The sequence below is a fragment of the Amia ocellicauda genome, unplaced genomic scaffold, assembly GCF_036373705.1.
Source record: "Amia ocellicauda isolate fAmiCal2 unplaced genomic scaffold, fAmiCal2.hap1 HAP1_SCAFFOLD_64, whole genome shotgun sequence".
NCBI classification, from domain to species: Eukaryota; Metazoa; Chordata; class Actinopteri; order Amiiformes; family Amiidae; genus Amia; species Amia ocellicauda.
The window spans coordinates 58,999-80,000 of NW_027102994.1; the positions used below are offsets into that span (position 1 = coordinate 58,999).

The following is a 21,002-nucleotide window of genomic DNA, read 5'->3' on the forward strand; positions in this document are numbered from 1 at the left end:
ATGCACACACTTGAAAATACAATACATGCAATGTTATGCATCATAGTGATGCAACCTCCTTTCAGTTTCATACTGCATGTCAATTGAAATCCTTACTGAAATGCACACCTTCTCAAGATTGCGCTTGACTGGCGTGTCAGGCACTCAATTACAGCTGTTTTATCAAGACAACGTGTTCGTTTTGTTATATATAGTTCCGGTCTGGTGTGGCACCCCAGCTAACGCACAACGTTGCCACAATGTTGCCACAACGTGGCGTGTTAGCAGGGACTGTCTGCGGCGCGCTGGTGTGTCCCGGGCTTTAGAGTAGAGAGACAGTTCAACTGTAAGTATGAACGGCAGAAACGGATATTGCCTTCCCTTTAAGTAGAGTGTCAGGGACAGCATTCCTGGCTTACGGCCATACTAGCCTGAATACGCCTGATCTCGGAAGCTAAGCAGGCTTGGGCCAGGTCAGTACTTGGATGGGAGACCGCCTGGGAATACCAGGTGCTGTAAGCTTTTGCATCTTTTACACACCAGAGGGCGACAAATCACGAGTTTTAACTTTGGATACACGCAATTTCATCATTATTTCAGATTTTACTTCCCCAAATACACAGGCATACAATAGATCTTGTTCTCCAACGTAAACGGTCCCTAGTAACTAGGGTACATTCGTAAATAAATTGAGCATCATGGCTAGAAGTGACTAAATGTTGCCTAATCTTTATCATCGAGAAATGACACAATTACAGCAACACAAAAAGGAACTCCACCGGACAAAGTTCAGTGCTCACAAGGAGCCTCATTCAACACACACGGTTCCATTCCCATTCATGCAATGCACGAAAGTGTAAAACTTGGGAACATACTTGAGAGCAAAGATCACATTCAATCTCATTCAAGGCACGGATGTGAATGCAACGGGATGAAATTACTGAAATGATGCCTGCCCTCGAACTGTGATGATGGACTACCCGACTCGCCAATAATATTGGGTTCTGGTGTATTGAAATACAGGAGCTGCTGGATTTGTGTGTTTTTTTACCCCCTCACCATAGTTTGTCAAATGTTTAAACAACTGAACTTATATTCAAGGTTTGTTTCTCTTCATATGTTTTACTGGTTTACATTTGTCTCAGCAACCTGTTGAATGATTCTTCTGCTTTCAAAACAAAATGACAACAGGATGAATGCACACACTTGAAAATACAATACATGCAATGTTATGCATCATAGTGATGCAACCTCCTTTCAGTTTCATACTGCATGTCAATTGAAATCCTTACTGAAATGCACACCTTCTCAAGATTGCGCTTGACTGGCGTGTCAGGCACTCAATTACAGCTGTTTTATCAAGACAACGTGTTCGTTTTGTAATATATAGTTCCGGTCTGGTGTGGCACCCCAGCTAACGCACAATGTTGCCACAACGTGGCGTGTTAGCAGGGACTGTCTGCGGCGCGCTGGTGTGTCCCGGGCTTTACAGTAGAGAGACAGTTCAACTGTAAGTATGAACGGCAGAAACGGATATTGCCTTCCCTTTAAGTAGAGCATCAGGGACAGCCTCCCTGGCTTACGGCCATACTAGCCTGAATACGCCCGATCTCGTCCGATCTCGGAAGCTAAGCAGGCTCGTTCCTGGTCAGTACTTGGATGGGAGACCGCCTGGGAATACCTGGTGCTGTAAGCTTTTGCATCTTTTACACACCAGAGGGCGACAAATCACGAGTTTTAACTTTGGATACACGCAATTTCATCATTATTTCAGATTTGACTTCCCCAAATACACAGGCATACAATAGATCTTGTTCTCCAACGTAAACGGTCCCTAGTAACTAGGGTACATTCGTAAATAAATTGAGCATCATGGCTAGAAGTGACTAAATGTTGCCTAATCTTTCTCATCAAGAAATGAGACAATTACAGCAACACAAAAAAGAACTCCACCGGACAAAGTTCAGTGCTCACAAGGAGCCTCATTCAACACACACGGTTCCATTCCCATTCATGCAAAGCACGAAAGTGTAAAACTTGGGAACTTACTTGAGAGCAAAGATCACATTCAATCTCATTCAAGGCACGGATGTGAATGCAACGGGATGAAATTACTGAAATGATGACTGCCCTCGAACTGTGAAGATGGACTACCCGACTTGCCAATAATATTGGGTTCTGGTGTATTGAAATACAGGAGCTGCTGGATTTGTGTGTTTTCTTACCCCCTCACCATAGTTTGTCAAATGTTTAAACAACTGAACTTATATTCAAGGTTTGTTTCTCTTCATATGTTTTACTGGTTTACATTTGTCTCAGCAACCTGTTGAATGATTCTTCTGCTTTCAAAACAAAATGACAACAGGATGAATGCACACACTTGAAAATACAATACATGCAATGTTATGCATCATAGTGATGCAACCTCCTTTCAGTTTCATACTGCATGTCAATTGAAATCCTTACTGAAATGCACACCTTCTCAAGATTGCGCTTGACTGGCGTGTCAGGCACTCAATTACAGCTGTTTAATCAAGACAATGTGTTCGTTTTGTAATATATAGTTCCGGTCTGGTGTGGCACCCCAGCTAACGCACAACGTTGCCACAATGTTGCCACAACGTGGCGTGTTAGCAGGGACTGTCTGCGGCGCGCTGGTGTGTCCCGGGCTTTAGAGTAGAGAGACAGTTCAACTGTAAGTATGAACGGCAGAAACGGATATTGCCTTCCCTTTAAGTAGAGCGTCAGGGACAGCCTCCCTGGCTTACGGCCATACTAGCCTGAATACGCCCGATCTCGTCAGATCTCGGAAGCTAAGCAGGCTCGTGCCTGGTCAGTACTTGGATGGGAGACCGCCTGGGAATACCAGGTGCTGTAAGCTTTTGCATCTTTTACACACCAGAGGGCGACAAATCACGAGTTTTAACTTTGGATACACGCAATTTCATCATTATTTCAGATTTTACTTCCCCAAATACACAGGCATACAATAGATCTTGTTCTCCAACGTAAACGGTCCCTAGTAACTAGGGTATATTCGTAAATAAATTGAGCATCATGGCTAGAAGTGACTAAATGTTGCCTAATCTTTCTCATCGAGAAATTACACAATTACAGCAACACAAAAAGGAACTCCACCGGACAAAGTTCAGTGCTCACAAGGAGCCTCATTCAACACACACGGTTCCATTCCCATTCATGCAAAGCACGAAAGTGTAAAACTTGGGAACATACTTGAGAGCAAAGATCACATTCAATCTCATTCAAGGCACGGATGTGAATGCAACGGGATGAAATTACTGAAATGATGCCTGCCCTCGAACTGTGATGATGGACTACCCGACTCGCCAATAATATTGGGTTCTGGTGTATTGAAATACAGGAGCTGCTGGATTTGTGTGTTTTCTTACCCCCTCACCATAGTTTGTCAAATGTTTAAACAACTGAACTTATATTCAAGGTTTGTTTCTCTTCATATGTTTTACTGGTTTACATTTGTCTCAGCAACCTGTTGAATGATTCTTCTGCTTTCAAAACAAAATGACAACAGGATGAATGCACACACTTGAAAATACAATACATGCAATGTTATGCATCATAGTGATGCAACCTCCTTTCAGTTTCATACTGCATGTCAATTGAAATCCTTACTGAAATGCACACCTTCTCAAGATTGCGCTTGACTGGCGTGTCAGGCACTCAATTACAGCTGTTTTATCAAGACAATGTGTTCGTTTTGTAAAATATAGTTCCGGTCTGGTGTGGCACCCCAGCTAACGCACAACGCTGCCACAACGTTGCCACAACGTGGCGTGTTAGCAGGGACTGTCTGCGGCGCGCTGGTGTGTCCCGGAATTTAGAGTAGAGAGACAGTTCAACTGCAAGTATGAGCGGCAGAAACGGATATTGCCTTCCCTTTAAGTAGAGCGTCAGGGACAGCCTCCCTGGCTTACGGCCATACTAGCCTGAATAAGCCCGATCTCGTCCGATCTCGGAAGCTAAGCAGGCTCGGGCCTGGTCAGTCCTTGGATGGGAGACCGCCTGGGAATACCAGGTGCTGTAAGCTTTTGCATCTTTTACACACCAGAGGGCGACAAATCACGAGTTTTAACTTTGGATACACGCAATTTCATCATTATTTCAGATTTGACTTCCCCAAATACACAGGCATACAATAGATCTTGTTCTCCAACGTAAACGGTCCCTAGTAACTAGGGTACATTCGTAAATAAATTGAGCATCATGGCTAGAAGTGACTAAATGTTGCCTAATCTTTCTCATCGAGAAATGACACAATTACAGCAACACAAAAAGGAACTCCACCGGACAAAGTTCAGTGCTCACAAGGAGCCTCATTCAACACACACGGTTCCATTCCCATTCATGCAAAGCACGAAAGTGTAAAACTTGGGAACATACTTGAGAGCAAAGATCACATTCAATCTCATTCAAGGCACGGATGTGAATGCACCGGGATGAAATTACTGAAATGATGCCTGCCCTCGAACTGTGATGATGGACTACCCGACTCGCCAATAATATTGGGTTCTGGTGTATTGAAATACAGGAGCTGCTGGATTTGTGTGTTTTCTTACCCCCTCACCATAGTTTGTCAAATGTTTAAACAACTGAACTTATATTCAAGGTTTGTTTCTCTTCATATGTTTTACTGGTTTACATTTGTCTCAGCAACCTGTTGAATGATTCTTCTGCTTTCAAAACAAAATGACAACAGGATGAATGCACACACTTGAAAATACAATACATGCAATGTTATGCATCATAGTGATGCAACCTCCTTTCAGTTTCATACTGCATGTCAATTGAAATCCTTACTGAAATGCACACCTTCTCAAGATTGCGCTTGACTGGCGTGTCAGGCACTCAATTACAGCTGTATTATCAAGACAATGTGTTCGTTTTGTAAAATATAGTTCCGGTCTGGTGTGGCACCCCAGCTAACGCACAACGTTGCCACAACGTTTCGTGTTAGCAGGGACTGTCTGCGGCGCGCTGGTGTGTCCCGGGCTTTAGAGTAGAGAGACAGTTCAACTGTAAGTATGAACGGCAGAAACGGATATTGCCTTCCCTTTAAGTAGAGCGTCAGGGACAGCCTTCCTGCCTTACGGCCATACTAGCCTGAATACGCCCGATCTCGTCCGATCTCGGAAGCCAAGCAGGCTCGGGCCTGGTCAGTACTTGGATGGGAGACTGCCTGGGAATACCAGGTGCTGTAAGCTCTTGCACCTTTTAATAAACTAGAGGGCGACATATCACGAGTTTTAACTTTGGATACACACAATTTCATCATTATTTCAGATTTTACTTCCCCAAATACACAGGCATACAATAGATCTTGTTCTCCAACGTAAACGGTCCCTAGTAACTAGGGTACATTCGTAAATAAATTGAGCATCATGGCTAGAAGTGACTAAATGTTGCCTAATTTTTCTCATCGAGAAATGACACAATTACAGCAACACAAAAAGGAACTCCACCGGACAAAGTTCAGTGCTCACAAGGAGCCTCATTCAACACACACGGTTCCATTCCCATTCATGCAAAGCACGAAAGTGTAAAACTTGGGAACATACTTGAGAGCAAAGATCACATTCAATCTCATTCAAGGCACGGATGTGAATGCAACGGGATGAAATTACTGAAATGATGCCTGCCCTCGAACTGTGATGATGGACTACCCGACTCGCCAATAATATTGGGTTCTGGTGTATTGAAATACAGGAGCTGCTGGATTTGTGTGTTTTCTTACCCCCTCACCATAGTTTGTCAAATGTTTAAACAACTGAACTTATATTCAAGGTTTGTTTCTCTTCATATGTTTTACTGGTTTACATTTGTCTCAGCAACCTGTTGAATGATTCTTCTGCTTTCAAAACAAAATGACAACAGGATGAATGCACACACTTGAAAATACAATACATGCAATGTTATGCATCATAGTGATGCAACCTCCTTTCAGTTTCATACTGCATGTCAATTGAAATCCTTACTGAAATGCACACCTTCTCAAGATTGCGCTTGACTGGCGTGTCAGGCACTCAATTACAGCTGTATTATCAAGACAATGTGTTCGTTTTGTAAAATATAGTTCCGGTCTGGTGTGGCACCCCAGCTAACGCACAACGTTGCCACAACGTTTCGTGTTAGCAGGGACTGCCTGCGGCGCGCTGGTGTGTCCCGGACTTTAGAGTAGAGAGACAGTTCAACTGCAAGTATGAGCGGCAGAAACGGATATTGCCTTCCCTTTAAGTAGAGCGTCAGGGACAGCCTCCCTGGCTTACGGCCATACTAGCCTGAATACGCCCGATCTCGTCCGATCTCGGAAGTCAAGCAGGCTTGGGCCTGGTCAGTACTTGGATGGGAGACCGCCTTGGAATACCAGGTGCTGTAAGCTTTTGCATCTTTTACACACCAGAGGGCGACAAATCACGAGTTTTAACTTTGGATACACGCAATTTCATCAATATTTCAGATTTTACTTCCCCAAATACACAGGCATACAATAGATCTTGTTCTCCAACGTAAATGGTCCCTAGTAACTAGGGTACATTCGTAAATAAATTGAGCATCATGGCTAGAAGTGACTAAATGTTGCCTAATCTTTCTCATCGAGAAATGACACAATTACAGCAACACAAAAAGGAACTCCACCGGACAAAGTTCAGTGCTCACAAGGAGCCTCATTCAACACACACGGTTCCATTCCCATTCATGCAAAGCACGAAAGTGTAAAACTTGGGAACATACTTGAGAGCAAAGATCACATTCAATCTCATTCAAGGCACGGATGTGAATGCAACGGGATGAAATTACTGAAATGATGCCTGCCCTCGAACTGTGATGATGGACTACCCGACTCGCCAATAATATTGGGTTCTGGTGTATTGAAATACAGGAGCTGCTGGATTTGTGTGTTTTCTTACCCCCTCACCATAGTTTGTCAAATGTTTAAACAACTGAACTTATATTCAAGGTTTGTTTCTCTTCATATGTTTTACTGGTTTACATTTGTCTCAGCAACCTCAGCAAGAATGATTCTTCTGCTTTCAAAACAAAATGACAACAGGATGAATGCACACACTTGAAAATACAATACATGCAATGTTATGCATCATAGTGATGCAACCTCCTTTCAGTTTCATACTGCATGTCAATTGAAATCCTTACTGAAATGCACACCTTCTCAAGATTGCGCTTGACTGGCGTGTCAGGCACTCAATTACAGCTGTATTATCAAGACAATGTGTTCGTTTTGTAATATATAGTTCCGGTCTGGTGTGGCACCCCAGCTAACGCACAACGTTGCCACAACGTTTCGTGTTAGCAGGGACTGTCTGCGGCGCGCTGGTGTGTCCCGGACTTTAGAGTAGAGAGACAGTTCAACTGCAAGTATGAGCGGCAGAAACGGATATTGCCTTCCCTTTAAGTAGAGCGTCAGGGACAGCCTCCCTGGCTTACGGCCATACTAGCCTGAATACGCCCGATCTCGTCCGATCTCGGAAGCTAAGCAGGCTCGGGCCTGGTCAGTACTTGGATGGGAGACCGCCTGGGAATACCAGGTGCTGTAAGCTTTTGCATCTTTTACACACCAGAGGGCGACAAATCACGAGTTTTAACTTTGGATACACGCAATTTCATCATTATTTCACATTTGACTTCCCCAAATACACAGGCATACAATAGATCTTGTTCTCCAACGTAAACGGTCCCTAGTAACTAGGGTACATTCGTAAATAAATTGAGCATCATGGCTAGAAGTGACTAAATGTTGCCTAATCTTTCTCATCGAGAAATGACACAATTACAGCAACACAAAAAGGAACTCCACCGGACAAAGTTCAGTGCTCACAAGGAGCCTCATTCAACACACACGGTTCCATTCCCATTCATGCAAAGCACGAAAGTGTAAAACTTGGGAACATACTTGAGAGCAAAGATCACATTCAATCTCATTCAAGGCACGGATGTGAATGCAACGGGATGAAATTACTGAAATGATGCCTGCCCTCGAACTGTGATGATGGACTACCCGACTCGCCAATAATATTGGGTTCTGGTGTATTGAAATACAGGAGCTGCTGGATTTGTGTGTTTTCTTACCCCCTCACCATAGTTTGTCAAATGTTTAAACAACTGAACTTATATTCAAGGTTTGTTTCTCTTCATATGTTTTACTGGTTTACATTTGTCTCAGCAACCTCAGCAAGAATGATTCTTCTGCTTTCAAAACAATATGACAACAGGATGAATGCACACACTTGAAAATACAATACATGCAATGTTATGCATCATAGTGATGCAACCTCCTTTCAGTTTCATACTGCATGTCAATTGAAATCCTTACTGAAATGCACACCTTCTCAAGATTGCGCTTGACTGGCGTGTCAGGCACTCAATTACAGCTGTATTATCAAGACAATGTGTTCGTTTTGTAATATATAGTTCCGGTCTGGTGTGGCACCCCAGCTAACGCACAACGTTGCCACAATGTTGCCACAACGTGGCGTGTTAGCAGGGACTGTCTGCGGCGCGCTGGTGTGTCCCGGGCTTTAGAGTAGAGAGACAGTTCAACTGTAAGTATGAACGGCAGAAACGGATATTGCCTTCCCTTTAAGTAGAGCGTCAGGGACAGCCTTCCTGCCTTACGGCCATACTAGCCTGAATACGCCCGATCTCGTCCGATCTCGGAAGCCAAGCAGGCTCGGGCCTGGTCAGTACTTGGATGGGAGACTGCCTGGGAATACCAGGTGCTGTAAGCTCTTGCACCTTTTAATAAACTAGAGGGCGACATATCACGAGTTTTAACTTTGGATACACACAATTTCATCATTATTTCAGATTTTACTTCCCCAAATACACAGGCATACAATAGATCTTGTTCTCCAACGTAAACGGTCCCTAGTAACTAGGGTACATTCGTAAATAAATTGAGCATCATGGCTAGAAGTGACTAAATGTTGCCTAATTTTTCTCATCGAGAAATGACACAATTACAGCAACACAAAAAGGAACTCCACCGGACAAAGTTCAGTGCTCACAAGGAGCCTCATTCAACACACACGGTTCCATTCCCATTCATGCAAAGCACGAAAGTGTAAAACTTGGGAACATACTTGAGAGCAAAGATCACATTCAATCTCATTCAAGGCACGGATGTGAATGCAACGGGATGAAATTACTGAAATGATGCCTGCCCTCGAACTGTGATGATGGACTACCCGACTCGCCAATAATATTGGGTTCTGGTGTATTGAAATACAGGAGCTGCTGGATTTGTGTGTTTTCTTACCCCCTCACCATAGTTTGTCAAATGTTTAAACAACTGAACTTATATTCAAGGTTTGTTTCTCTTCATATGTTTTACTGGTTTACATTTGTCTCAGCAACCTCAGCAAGAATGATTCTTCTGCTTTCAAAACAAAATGACAACAGGATGAATGCACACACTTGAAAATACAATACATGCAATGTTATGCATCATAGTGATGCAACCTCCTTTCAGTTTCATACTGCATGTCAATTGAAATCCTTACTGAAATGCACACCTTCTCAAGATTGCGCTTGACTGGCGTGTCAGGCACTCAATTACAGCTGTATTATCAAGACAATGTGTTCGTTTTGTAATATATAGTTCCGGTCTGGTGTGGCACCCCAGCTAACGCACAACGTTGCCACAACGTTTCGTGTTAGCAGGGACTGTCTGCGGCGCGCTGGTGTGTCCCGGACTTTAGAGTAGAGAGACAGTTCAACTGCAAGTATGAGCGGCAGAAACGGATATTGCCTTCCCTTTAAGTAGAGCGTCAGGGACAGCCTCCCTGGCTTACGGCCATACTAGCCTGAATACGCCCGATCTCGTCCGATCTCGGAAGCTAAGCAGGCTCGGGCCTGGTCAGTACTTGGATGGGAGACCGCCTGGGAATACCAGGTGCTGTAAGCTTTTGCATCTTTTACACACCAGAGGGCGACAAATCACGAGTTTTAACTTTGGATACACGCAATTTCATCATTATTTCACATTTGACTTCCCCAAATACACAGGCATACAATAGATCTTGTTCTCCAACGTAAACGGTCCCTAGTAACTAGGGTACATTCGTAAATAAATTGAGCATCATGGCTAGAAGTGACTAAATGTTGCCTAATCTTTCTCATCGAGAAATGACACAATTACAGCAACACAAAAAGGAACTCCACCGGACAAAGTTCAGTGCTCACAAGGAGCCTCATTCAACACACACGGTTCCATTCCCATTCATGCAAAGCACGAAAGTGTAAAACTTGGGAACATACTTGAGAGCAAAGATCACATTCAATCTCATTCAAGGCACGGATGTGAATGCAACGGGATGAAATTACTGAAATGATGCCTGCCCTCGAACTGTGATGATGGACTACCCGACTCGCCAATAATATTGGGTTCTGGTGTATTGAAATACAGGAGCTGCTGGATTTGTGTGTTTTCTTACCCCCTCACCATAGTTTGTCAAATGTTTAAACAACTGAACTTATATTCAAGGTTTGTTTCTCTTCATATGTTTTACTGGTTTACATTTGTCTCAGCAACCTCAGCAAGAATGATTCTTCTGCTTTCAAAACAAAATGACAACAGGATGAATGCACACACTTGAAAATACAATACATGCAATGTTATGCATCATAGTGATGCAACCTCCTTTCAGTTTCATACTGCATGTCAATTGAAATCCTTACTGAAATGCACACCTTCTCAAGATTGCGCTTGACTGGCGTGTCAGGCACTCAATTACAGCTGTATTATCAAGACAATGTGTTCGTTTTGTAATATATAGTTCCGGTCTGGTGTGGCACCCCAGCTAACGCACAACGTTGCCACAACGTTTCGTGTTAGCAGGGACTGTCTGCGGCGCGCTGGTGTGTCCCGGGCTTTAGAGTAGAGAGACAGTTCAACTGTAAGTATGAACGGCAGAAACGGATATTGCCTTCCCTTTAAGTAGCGCGTCAGGGACAGCCTCCCTGGCTTACGGCCATACTAGCCTGAATACGCCCGATCTCGTCCGATCTCGGAAGCTAAGCAGGCTCGGGCCTGGTCAGTACTTGGATGGGAGACCCCCTGGGAATACCAGGTGCTGTAAGCTTTTGCATCTTTTACACACCAAAGGGCGACAAATCACGAGTTTTAACTTTGGATACACGCAATTTCATCATTATTTCAGATTTGACTTCCCCAAATACACAGGCATACAATAGATCTTGTTCTCCAACGTAAACGGTCCCTAGTAACTAGTGTACATTCGTAAATAAATTGAGCATCATGGCTAGAAGTGACTAAATGTTGCCTAATCTTTCTCATCGAGAAATGACACAATTACACCAACACAAAAAGGAACTCCACCGGACAAAGTTCAGTGCTCACAAGGAGCCTCATTCAACACACACGGTTCCATTCCCATTCATGCAAAGCACGAAAGTGTAAAACTTGGGAAAATACTTGAGAGCAAAGATCACATTCAATCTCATTCAAGGCACGGATGTGAATGCAACGGGATGAAATTACTGAAATGATGCCTGCCCTCGAACTGTGATGATGGACTACCCGACTCGCCAATAATATTGGGTTCTGGTGTATTGAAATACAGGAGCTGCTGGATTTGTGTGTTTTCTTACCCCCTCACCATAGTTTGTCAAATGTTTAAACAACTGAACTTATATTCAAGGTTTGTTTCTCTTCATATGTTTTACTGGTTTACATTTGTCTCAGCAACCTGTTGAATGATTCTTCTGCTTTCAAAACAAAATGACAACAGGATGAATGTACACACTTGAAAATACAATACATGCAATGTTATGCATCATAGTGATGCAACCTCATTTCAGTTTCATACTGCATGTCAATTGAAATCCTTACTGAAATGCACACCTTCTCAAGATTGCGCTTGACTGCCGTGTCAGGCACTCAATTACAGCTGTTTTATCAAGACAATGTGTTCGTTTTGTAAAATATAGTTCCGGTCTGGTGTGGCACCCCAGCTAACGCACAACGTTGCCACAACGTTTCGTGTTAGCAGGGACTGCCTGCGGCGCGCTGGTGTGTCCCGGACTTTAGAGTAGAGAGACAGTTCAACTGCAAGTATGAGCGGCAGAAACGGATATTGCCTTCCCTTTAAGTAGAGCGTCAGGGACAGCCTCCCTGGCTTACGGCCATACTAGCCTGAATACGCCCGATCTCGTCCGATCTCGGAAGTCAAGCAGGCTTGGGCCTGGTCAGTACTTGGATGGGAGACCGCCTTGGAATACCAGGTGCTGTAAGCTTTTGCATCTTTTACACACCAGAGGGCGACAAATCACGAGTTTTAACTTTGGATACACGCAATTTCATCAATATTTCAGATTTGACTTCCCCAAATACACAGGCATACAATAGATCTTGTTCTCCAACGTAAACGGTCCCTAGTAACTAGGGTACATTCGTAAATAAATTGAGCATCATGGCTAGAAGTGACTAAATGTTGCCTAATCTTTCTCATCGAGAAATGACACAATTACAGCAACACAAAAAGGAACTCCACCGGACAAAGTTCAGTGCTCACAAGGAGCCTCATTCAACACACACGGTTCCATTCCCATTCATGCAAAGCACGAAAGTGTAAAACTTGGGAACATACTTGAGAGCAAAGATCACATTCAATCTCATTCAAGGCACGGATGTGAATGCAACGGGATGAAATTACTGAAATGATGCCTGCCCTCGAACTGTGATGATGGACTACCCGACTCGCCAATAATATTGGGTTCTGGTGTATTGAAATACAGGAGCTGCTGGATTTGTGTGTTTTCTTACCCCCTCACCATAGTTTGTCAAATGTTTAAACAACTGAACTTATATTCAAGGTTTGTTTCTCTTCATATGTTTTACTGGTTTACATTTGTCTCAGCAACCTCAGCAAGAATGATTCTTCTGCTTTCAAAACAAAATGACAACAGGATGAATGCACACACTTGAAAATACAATACATGCAATGTTATGCATCATAGTGATGCAACCTCCTTTCAGTTTCATACTGCATGTCAATTGAAATCCTTACTGAAATGCACACCTTCTCAAGATTGCGCTTGACTGGCGTGTCAGGCACTCAATTACAGCTGTATTATCAAGACAATGTGTTCGTTTTGTAATATATAGTTCCGGTCTGGTGTGGCACCCCAGCTAACGCACAACGTTGCCACAACGTTTCGTGTTAGCAGGGACTGTCTGCGGCGCGCTGGTGTGTCCCGGACTTTAGAGTAGAGAGACAGTTCAACTGCAAGTATGAGCGGCAGAAACGGATATTGCCTTCCCTTTAAGTAGAGCGTCAGGGACAGCCTCCCTGGCTTACGGCCATACTAGCCTGAATACGCCCGATCTCGTCCGATCTCGGAAGCTAAGCAGGCTCGGGCCTGGTCAGTACTTGGATGGGAGACCGCCTGGGAATACCAGGTGCTGTAAGCTTTTGCATCTTTTACACACCAGAGGGCGACAAATCACGAGTTTTAACTTTGGATACACGCAATTTCATCATTATTTCACATTTGACTTCCCCAAATACACAGGCATACAATAGATCTTGTTCTCCAACGTAAACGGTCCCTAGTAACTAGGGTACATTCGTAAATAAATTGAGCATCATGGCTAGAAGTGACTAAATGTTGCCTAATCTTTCTCATCGAGAAATGACACAATTACAGCAACACAAAAAGGAACTCCACCGGACAAAGTTCAGTGCTCACAAGGAGCCTCATTCAACACACACGGTTCCATTCCCATTCATGCAAAGCACGAAAGTGTAAAACTTGGGAACATACTTGAGAGCAAAGATCACATTCAATCTCATTCAAGGCACGGATGTGAATGCAACGGGATGAAATTACTGAAATGATGCCTGCCCTCGAACTGTGATGATGGACTACCCGACTCGCCAATAATATTGGGTTCTGGTGTATTGAAATACAGGAGCTGCTGGATTTGTGTGTTTTCTTACCCCCTCACCATAGTTTGTCAAATGTTTAAACAACTGAACTTATATTCAAGGTTTGTTTCTCTTCATATGTTTTACTGGTTTACATTTGTCTCAGCAACCTCAGCAAGAATGATTCTTCTGCTTTCAAAACAAAATGACAACAGGATGAATGCACACACTTGAAAATACAATACATGCAATGTTATGCATCATAGTGATGCAACCTCCTTTCAGTTTCATACTGCATGTCAATTGAAATCCTTACTGAAATGCACACCTTCTCAAGATTGCGCTTGACTGGCGTGTCAGGCACTCAATTACAGCTGTATTATCAAGACAATGTGTTCGTTTTGTAATATATAGTTCCGGTCTGGTGTGGCACCCCAGCTAACGCACAACGTTGCCACAACGTTTCGTGTTAGCAGGGACTGTCTGCGGTGCGCTGGTGTGTCCCGGGCTTTAGAGTAGAGAGACAGTTCAACTGTAAGTATGAACGGCAGAAACGGATATTGCCTTCCCTTTAAGTAGCGCGTCAGGGACAGCCTCCCTGGCTTACGGCCATACTAGCCTGAATACGCCCGATCTCGTCCGATCTCGGAAGCTAAGCAGGCTCGGGCCTGGTCAGTACTTGGATGGGAGACCCCCTGGGAATACCAGGTGCTGTAAGCTTTTGCATCTTTTACACACCAAAGGGCGACAAATCACGAGTTTTAACTTTGGATACACGCAATTTCATCATTATTTCAGATTTGACTTCCCCAAATACACAGGCATACAATAGATCTTGTTCTCCAACGTAAACGGTCCCTAGTAACTAGTGTACATTCGTAAATAAATTGAGCATCATGGCTAGAAGTGACTAAATGTTGCCTAATCTTTCTCATCGAGAAATGACACAATTACACCAACACAAAAAGGAACTCCACCGGACAAAGTTCAGTGCTCACAAGGAGCCTCATTCAACACACACGGTTCCATTCCCATTCATGCAAAGCACGAAAGTGTAAAACTTGGGAAAATACTTGAGAGCAAAGATCACATTCAATCTCATTCAAGGCACGGATGTGAATGCAACGGGATGAAATTACTGAAATGATGCCTGCCCTCGAACTGTGATGATGGACTACCCGACTCGCCAATAATATTGGGTTCTGGTGTATTGAAATACAGGAGCTGCTGGATTTGTGTGTTTTCTTACCCCCTCACCATAGTTTGTCAAATGTTTAAAGAACTGAACTTATATTCAAGGTTTGTTTCTCTTCATATGTTTTACTGGTTTACATTTGTCTCAGCAACCTGTTGAATGATTCTTCTGCTTTCAAAACAAAATGACAACAGGATGAATGTACACACTTGAAAATACAATACATGCAATGTTATGCATCATAGTGATGCAACCTCATTTCAGTTTCATACTGCATGTCAATTGAAATCCTTACTGAAATGCACACCTTCTCAAGATTGCGCTTGACTGCCGTGTCAGGCACTCAATTACAGCTGTTTTATCAAGACAATGTGTTCGTTTTGTAAAATATAGTTCCAGTCTGGTTTGGCACCCCAGCTGACGCACAACGTTGCCACAACGTTTCATGTTAGCAGGGACTGTCTGCGGCGCGCTGGTGTGTCCCGGACTTTAGAGTAGAGAGACAGTTCATTTGCAAGTATGAGCGGCAGAAACGGATATTGCCTTCCCTTTAAGTAGAGCGTCAGGGACAGCCTCCCTGGCTTACGGCCATACTAGCCTGAATACGCCCGATCTCGGAAGCTAAGCAGGCTCGGGCCTGGTCAGTACTTGGATGGGAGACCGCCTGGGAATACCAGGTGCTGTAAGCTTTTGCATCTTTTACACACCAGAGGGCGACAAATCACGAGTTTTAACTTTGGATACACGCAATTTCATCATTATTTCAGATTTGACTTCCCCAAATACACAGGCATACAATAGATCTTGTTCTCCAACGTAAACGGTCCCTAGTAACTAGGGTACATTCGTAAATAAATTGAGCATCATGGCTAGAAGTGACTAAATGTTGCCTAATCTTTCTCATCGAGAAATGACACAATTACAGCAACACAAAAAGGAACTCCACCGGACAAAGTTCAGTGCTCACAAGGAGCCTCATTCAACACACACGGTTCCATTCCCATTCATGCAAAGCACGAAAGTGTAAAACTTGGGAACATACTTGAGAACAAAGATCACATTCAATCTCATTCAAGGCACGGATGTGAATGCAACGGGATGAAATTACTGAAATGATGCCTGCCCTCGAACTGTGATGATGGACTACCCGACTCGCCAATAATATTGGGTTCTGGTGTATTGAAATACAGGAGCTGCTGGATTTGTGTGTTTTCTTACCCCCTCACCATAGTTTGTCAAATGTTTAAACAACTGAACTTATATTCAAGGTTTGTTTCTCTTCATATGTTTTACTGGTTTACATTTGTCTCAGCAACCTGTTGAATGATTCTTCTGCTTTCAAAACAAAATGACAACAGGATGAATGCACACACTTGAAAATACAATACATGCAATGTTATGCATCATAGTGATGCAACCTCCTTTCAGTTTCATACTGCATGTCAATTGAAATCCTTACTGAAATGCACACCTTCACAAGATTGCGCTTGACTGGCGTGTCAGGCACTCAATTACAGCTGTATTATCAAGACAATGTGTTCGTTTTGTAAAATATAGTTCCGGTCTGGTGTGGCACCCCAGCTAACGCACAACGTTGCCACAATGTTGCCACAACGTGGCGTGTTAGCAGGGACTGTCTGCGGCGCGCTGGTGTGTCCCGGGCTTTAGAGTAGAGAGACAGTTCAACTGTAAGTATGAACGGCAGAAACGGATATTGCCTTCCCTTTAAGTAGAGCGTCAGGGACAGCCTCCCTGGCTTACGGCCATACTATCCTGAATACGCCCGATCTCGTCAGATCTCGGAAGCTAAGCAGGCTCGTGCCTGGTCAGTACTTGGATGGGAGACCGCCTGGGAATACCAGGTGCTGTAAGCTTTTGCATCTTTTACACTCCAGAGGGCGACAAATCACGAGTTTTAACTTTGGATACACGCAATTTCATCATTATTTCAGATTTGACTTCCCCAAATACACAGGCATACAATAGATCTTGTTCTCCAACGTAAACGGTCCCTAGTAACTAGGGTACATTCGTAAATAAATTGAGCATCATGGCTAGAAGTGACTAAATGTTGCCTAATCTTTCTCATCGAGAAATGACACAATTACAGCAACACAAAAAGGAACTCCACCGGACAAAGTTCAGTGCTCACAAGGAGCCTCATTCAACACACACGGTTCCATTCCCATTCATGCAAAGCACGAAAGTGTAAAACTTGGGAACATACTTGAGAGCAAAGATCACATTCAATCTCATTCAAGGCACGGATGTGAATGCAACGGGATGAAATTACTGAAATGATGCCTGCCCTCGAACTGTGATGATGGACTACCCGACTCGCCAATAATATTGGGTTCTGGTGTATTGAAATACAGGAGCTGCTGGATTTGTGTGTTTTCTTACCCCCTCACCATAGTTTGTCAAATGTTTAAACAACTGAACTTATATTCAAGGTTTGTTTCTCTTCATATGTTTTACTGGTTTACATTTGTCTCAGCAACCTGTTGAATGATTCTTCTGCTTTCAAAACAAAATGACAACAGGATGAATGCACACACTTGAAAATACAATACATGCAATGTTATGCATCATAGTGATGCAACCTCCTTTCAGTTTCATACTGCATGTCAATTGAAATCCTTACTGAAATGCACACCTTCTCAAGATTGCGCTTGACTGGCGTGTCAGGCACTCAATTACAGCTGTTTTATCAAGACAATGTGTTCGTTTTGTAATATATAGTTCCGGTCTGGTGTGGCACCCCAGCTAACGCACAACGTTGCCACAACGTTTCGTGTTAGCAGGGACTGTCTGCGGCGTGCTGGTGTGTCCCGGACTTTAGAGTAGAGAGACAGTTCAACTGCAAGTATGAGCGGCAGAAACGGATATTGCCTTCCCTTTAAGTAGAGCGTCAGGGACAGCCTCCCTGGCTTACGGCCATACTAGCCTGAATACGCCCGATCTCGTCTGATCTCGGAAGCTAAGCAGGCTCGGGCCTGGTCAGTACTTGTATGGGAGACCACCTGGGAATACCAGGTGCTGTAAGCTTTTGCATCTTTTACACACCAGAGGGCGACAAATCACGAGTTTTAACTTTGGATACACGCAATTTCATCATTATTTCAGATTTGACTTCCCCAAATACACAGGCATACAATAGATCTTGTTCTCCAACGTAAACGGTCCCTAGTAACTAGGGTACATTCGTAAATAAATTGAGCATCATGGCTAGAAGTGACTAAATGTTGCCTAATCTTTCTCATCGAGAAATGACACAATTACAGCAACACAAAAAGGAACTCCACCGGACAAAGTTCAGTGCTCACAAGGAGCCTCATTCAACACACACGGTTCCATTCCCATTCATGCAAAGCACGAAAGTGTAAAACTTGGGAACATACTTGAGAGCAAAGATCACATTCAATCTCATTCAAGGCACGAATGTGAATGCAACGGGATGAAATTACTGAAATGATGCCTGCCCTCGAACTGTGATGATGGACTACCCGACTCGCCAATAATATTGGGTTCTGGTGTATTGAAATACAGGAGCTGCTGGATTTGTGTGTTTTCTAACCCCCTCACCATAGTTTGTCAAATGTTTAAACAACTGAACTTATATTCAAGGTTTGTTTCTCTTCATATGTTTTACTGGTTTACATTTGTCTCAGCAACCTGTTGAATGATTCTTCTGCTTTCAAAACAAAATGACAACAGGATGAATGCACACACTTGAAAATACAATACATGCAATGTTATGCATCATAGTGATGCAACCTCCTTTCAGTTTCATACTGCATGTCAATTGAAATCCTTACTGAAATGCACACCTTCTCAAGATTGCGCTTGACTGGCGTGTCAGGCACTCAATTACAGCTGTTTTATCAAGAGAATGTGTTCGTTTTGTAATATATAGTTCCGGTCTGGTGTGGCACCCCAGCTAACGCACAACGTTGCCACAATGTTGCCACAACGTGGCGTGTTAGCAGGGACTGTCTGCGGCGCGCTGGTGTGTCCCGGGCTTTAGAGTAGAGAGACAGTTCAACTGTAAGTATGAACAGCAGAAACGGATATTGCCTTCCCTTTAAGTAGAGCGTCAGGGACAGCCTTCCTGGCTTACGGCCATACTAGCCTGAATACGCCCGATCTCGTCCGATCTCGGAAGCCAAGCAGGCTCGGGCCTGGTCAGTACTTGGATGGGAGACCGCCTGGGAATACCAGGTGCTGTAAGCTTTTGCATCTTTTACACACCAGAGGGCGACAAATCACGAGTTTTAACTTTGGATACACGCAATTTCATCATTATTTCAGATTTGACTTCCCCAAATACACAGGCATACAATAGATCTTGTTCTCCAACGTAAACGGTCCCTAGTAACTAGGGTACATTCGTAAATAAATTGAGCATCATGGCTAGAAGTGACTAAATGTTGCCTAATCTTTCTCATCGAGAAATGACACAATTACAGCAACACAAAAAGGAACTCCACCGGACAAAGTTCAGTGCTCACAAGGAGCCTCATTCAACACACACGGTTCCATTCCCATTCATGCAAAGCACGAAAGTGTAAAACCTGGGAACATACTTGAGAGCAAAGATCACATTCAATCTCATTCAAGGCACGGATGTGAATGCAACGGGATGAAATTACTGAAATGATGCCTGCCCTCGAACTGTGATGATGGACTACCCGACTCGCCAATAATATTGGGTTCTGGTGTATTGAAATACAGGAGCTGCTGGATTTGTGTGTTTTCTAACCCCCTCACCATAGTTTGTCAAATGTTTAAACAACTGAACTTATATTCAAGGTTTGTTTCTCTTCATATGTTTTACTGGTTTACATTTGTCTCAGCAACCTGTTGAATGATTCTTCTGCTTTCAAAACAAAATGACAACAGGATGAATGCACACACTTGAAAATACAATACATGCAATGTTATGCATCATAGTGATGCAACCTCCTTTCAGTTTCATACTGCATGTCAATTGAAATCCTTACTGAAATGCACACCTTCTCAAGATTGCGCTTGACTGGCGTGTCAGGCACTCAATTACAGCTGTTTTATCAAGACAATGTGTTCGTTTTGTAATATATAGTTCCGGTCTGGTGTGGCACCCCAGCTAACGCACAACGTTGCCACAATGTTGCCACAACGTGGCGTGTTAGCAGGGACTGTCTGCGGCGCGCTGGTGTGTCCCGGGCTTTAGAGTAGAGAGACAGTTCAACTGTAAGTATGAACAGCAGAAACGGATATTGCCTTCCCTTTAAGTAGAGCGTCAGGGACAGCCTTCCTGGCTTACGGCCATACTAGCCTGAATACGCCCGATCTCGTCCGATCTCGGAAGCCAAGCAGGCTCGGGCCTGGTCAGTACTTGGATGGGAGACCGCCTGGGAATACCAGGTGCTGTAAGCTTTTGCATCTTTTACACACCAGAGGGCGACAAATCACGAGTTTTAACTTTGGATACACGCAATTTCATCATTATTTCAGATTTGACTTCCCCAAATACACAGGCATACAATAGATCTTGTTCTCCAACGTAAACGGTCCCTAGTAACTAGGGTACATTCGTAAATAAATTGAGCATCATGGCTAGAAGTGACTAAATGTTGCCTAATCTTTCTCATCGAGAAATGACACAATTACAGCAACACAAAAAGGAACTCCACCGGACAAAGTTCAGTGCTCACAAGGAGCCTCATTCAACACACACGGTTCCATTCCCATTCATGCAAAGCACGAAAGTGTAAAACCTGGGAACATACTTGAGAGCAAAGATCACATTCAATCTCATTCAAGGCACGGATGTGAATGCAACGGGATGAAATTACTGAAATGATGCCTGCCCTCGAACTGTGATGATGGACTACCCGACTCGC

The 21,002-nt window shown here is 43.6% G+C and overlaps 16 non-coding genes and 2 pseudogenes across 16 annotated transcripts; all 18 read left to right on the forward strand.

Annotated features, from left to right (window-relative positions):
* The first annotated feature begins 392 nt into the window (after nucleotides 1-392).
* On the forward strand, nucleotides 393-501 carry LOC136740741 (uncharacterized; annotated as a pseudogene).
* A 1,055-nt stretch (nucleotides 502-1,556) lies between these two features.
* LOC136740669 (5S ribosomal RNA) lies at nucleotides 1,557-1,675 on the forward strand. The gene has a single exon (XR_010813491.1). It is a non-coding gene; the product is annotated as a 5S ribosomal RNA (ribosomal RNA).
* A 1,066-nt stretch (nucleotides 1,676-2,741) lies between these two features.
* On the forward strand, nucleotides 2,742-2,860 carry LOC136740592 (5S ribosomal RNA). Its single transcript, XR_010813419.1, has one exon. It is a non-coding gene; the product is annotated as a 5S ribosomal RNA (ribosomal RNA).
* A 1,066-nt stretch (nucleotides 2,861-3,926) lies between these two features.
* Nucleotides 3,927-4,045, forward strand: LOC136740654 (5S ribosomal RNA). Its single transcript, XR_010813477.1, has one exon. It is a non-coding gene; the product is annotated as a 5S ribosomal RNA (ribosomal RNA).
* Nucleotides 4,046-5,100: 1,055 nt separating this feature from the next.
* On the forward strand, nucleotides 5,101-5,219 carry LOC136740663 (5S ribosomal RNA). Its single transcript, XR_010813486.1, has one exon. It is a non-coding gene; the product is annotated as a 5S ribosomal RNA (ribosomal RNA).
* Nucleotides 5,220-6,275: 1,056 nt separating this feature from the next.
* On the forward strand, nucleotides 6,276-6,394 carry LOC136740466 (5S ribosomal RNA). Its single transcript, XR_010813300.1, has one exon. It is a non-coding gene; the product is annotated as a 5S ribosomal RNA (ribosomal RNA).
* A 1,058-nt stretch (nucleotides 6,395-7,452) lies between these two features.
* Nucleotides 7,453-7,571, forward strand: LOC136740522 (5S ribosomal RNA). The gene has a single exon (XR_010813352.1). It is a non-coding gene; the product is annotated as a 5S ribosomal RNA (ribosomal RNA).
* Nucleotides 7,572-8,640: 1,069 nt separating this feature from the next.
* Nucleotides 8,641-8,759, forward strand: LOC136740665 (5S ribosomal RNA). The gene has a single exon (XR_010813487.1). It is a non-coding gene; the product is annotated as a 5S ribosomal RNA (ribosomal RNA).
* A 1,059-nt stretch (nucleotides 8,760-9,818) lies between these two features.
* On the forward strand, nucleotides 9,819-9,937 carry LOC136740534 (5S ribosomal RNA). The gene has a single exon (XR_010813363.1). It is a non-coding gene; the product is annotated as a 5S ribosomal RNA (ribosomal RNA).
* A 1,058-nt stretch (nucleotides 9,938-10,995) lies between these two features.
* Nucleotides 10,996-11,114, forward strand: LOC136740348 (5S ribosomal RNA). Its single transcript, XR_010813184.1, has one exon. It is a non-coding gene; the product is annotated as a 5S ribosomal RNA (ribosomal RNA).
* Nucleotides 11,115-12,169: 1,055 nt separating this feature from the next.
* Nucleotides 12,170-12,288, forward strand: LOC136740467 (5S ribosomal RNA). The gene has a single exon (XR_010813301.1). It is a non-coding gene; the product is annotated as a 5S ribosomal RNA (ribosomal RNA).
* A 1,058-nt stretch (nucleotides 12,289-13,346) lies between these two features.
* LOC136740545 (5S ribosomal RNA) lies at nucleotides 13,347-13,465 on the forward strand. The gene has a single exon (XR_010813374.1). It is a non-coding gene; the product is annotated as a 5S ribosomal RNA (ribosomal RNA).
* A 1,058-nt stretch (nucleotides 13,466-14,523) lies between these two features.
* On the forward strand, nucleotides 14,524-14,642 carry LOC136740349 (5S ribosomal RNA). Its single transcript, XR_010813185.1, has one exon. It is a non-coding gene; the product is annotated as a 5S ribosomal RNA (ribosomal RNA).
* A 1,055-nt stretch (nucleotides 14,643-15,697) lies between these two features.
* Nucleotides 15,698-15,806, forward strand: LOC136740723 (uncharacterized; annotated as a pseudogene).
* Nucleotides 15,807-16,872: 1,066 nt separating this feature from the next.
* LOC136740690 (5S ribosomal RNA) lies at nucleotides 16,873-16,991 on the forward strand. Its single transcript, XR_010813510.1, has one exon. It is a non-coding gene; the product is annotated as a 5S ribosomal RNA (ribosomal RNA).
* A 1,055-nt stretch (nucleotides 16,992-18,046) lies between these two features.
* On the forward strand, nucleotides 18,047-18,165 carry LOC136740492 (5S ribosomal RNA). Its single transcript, XR_010813324.1, has one exon. It is a non-coding gene; the product is annotated as a 5S ribosomal RNA (ribosomal RNA).
* Nucleotides 18,166-19,231: 1,066 nt separating this feature from the next.
* Nucleotides 19,232-19,350, forward strand: LOC136740419 (5S ribosomal RNA). Its single transcript, XR_010813254.1, has one exon. It is a non-coding gene; the product is annotated as a 5S ribosomal RNA (ribosomal RNA).
* A 1,066-nt stretch (nucleotides 19,351-20,416) lies between these two features.
* LOC136740420 (5S ribosomal RNA) lies at nucleotides 20,417-20,535 on the forward strand. Its single transcript, XR_010813255.1, has one exon. It is a non-coding gene; the product is annotated as a 5S ribosomal RNA (ribosomal RNA).
* The last annotated feature ends 467 nt before the right edge of the window (nucleotides 20,536-21,002 follow it).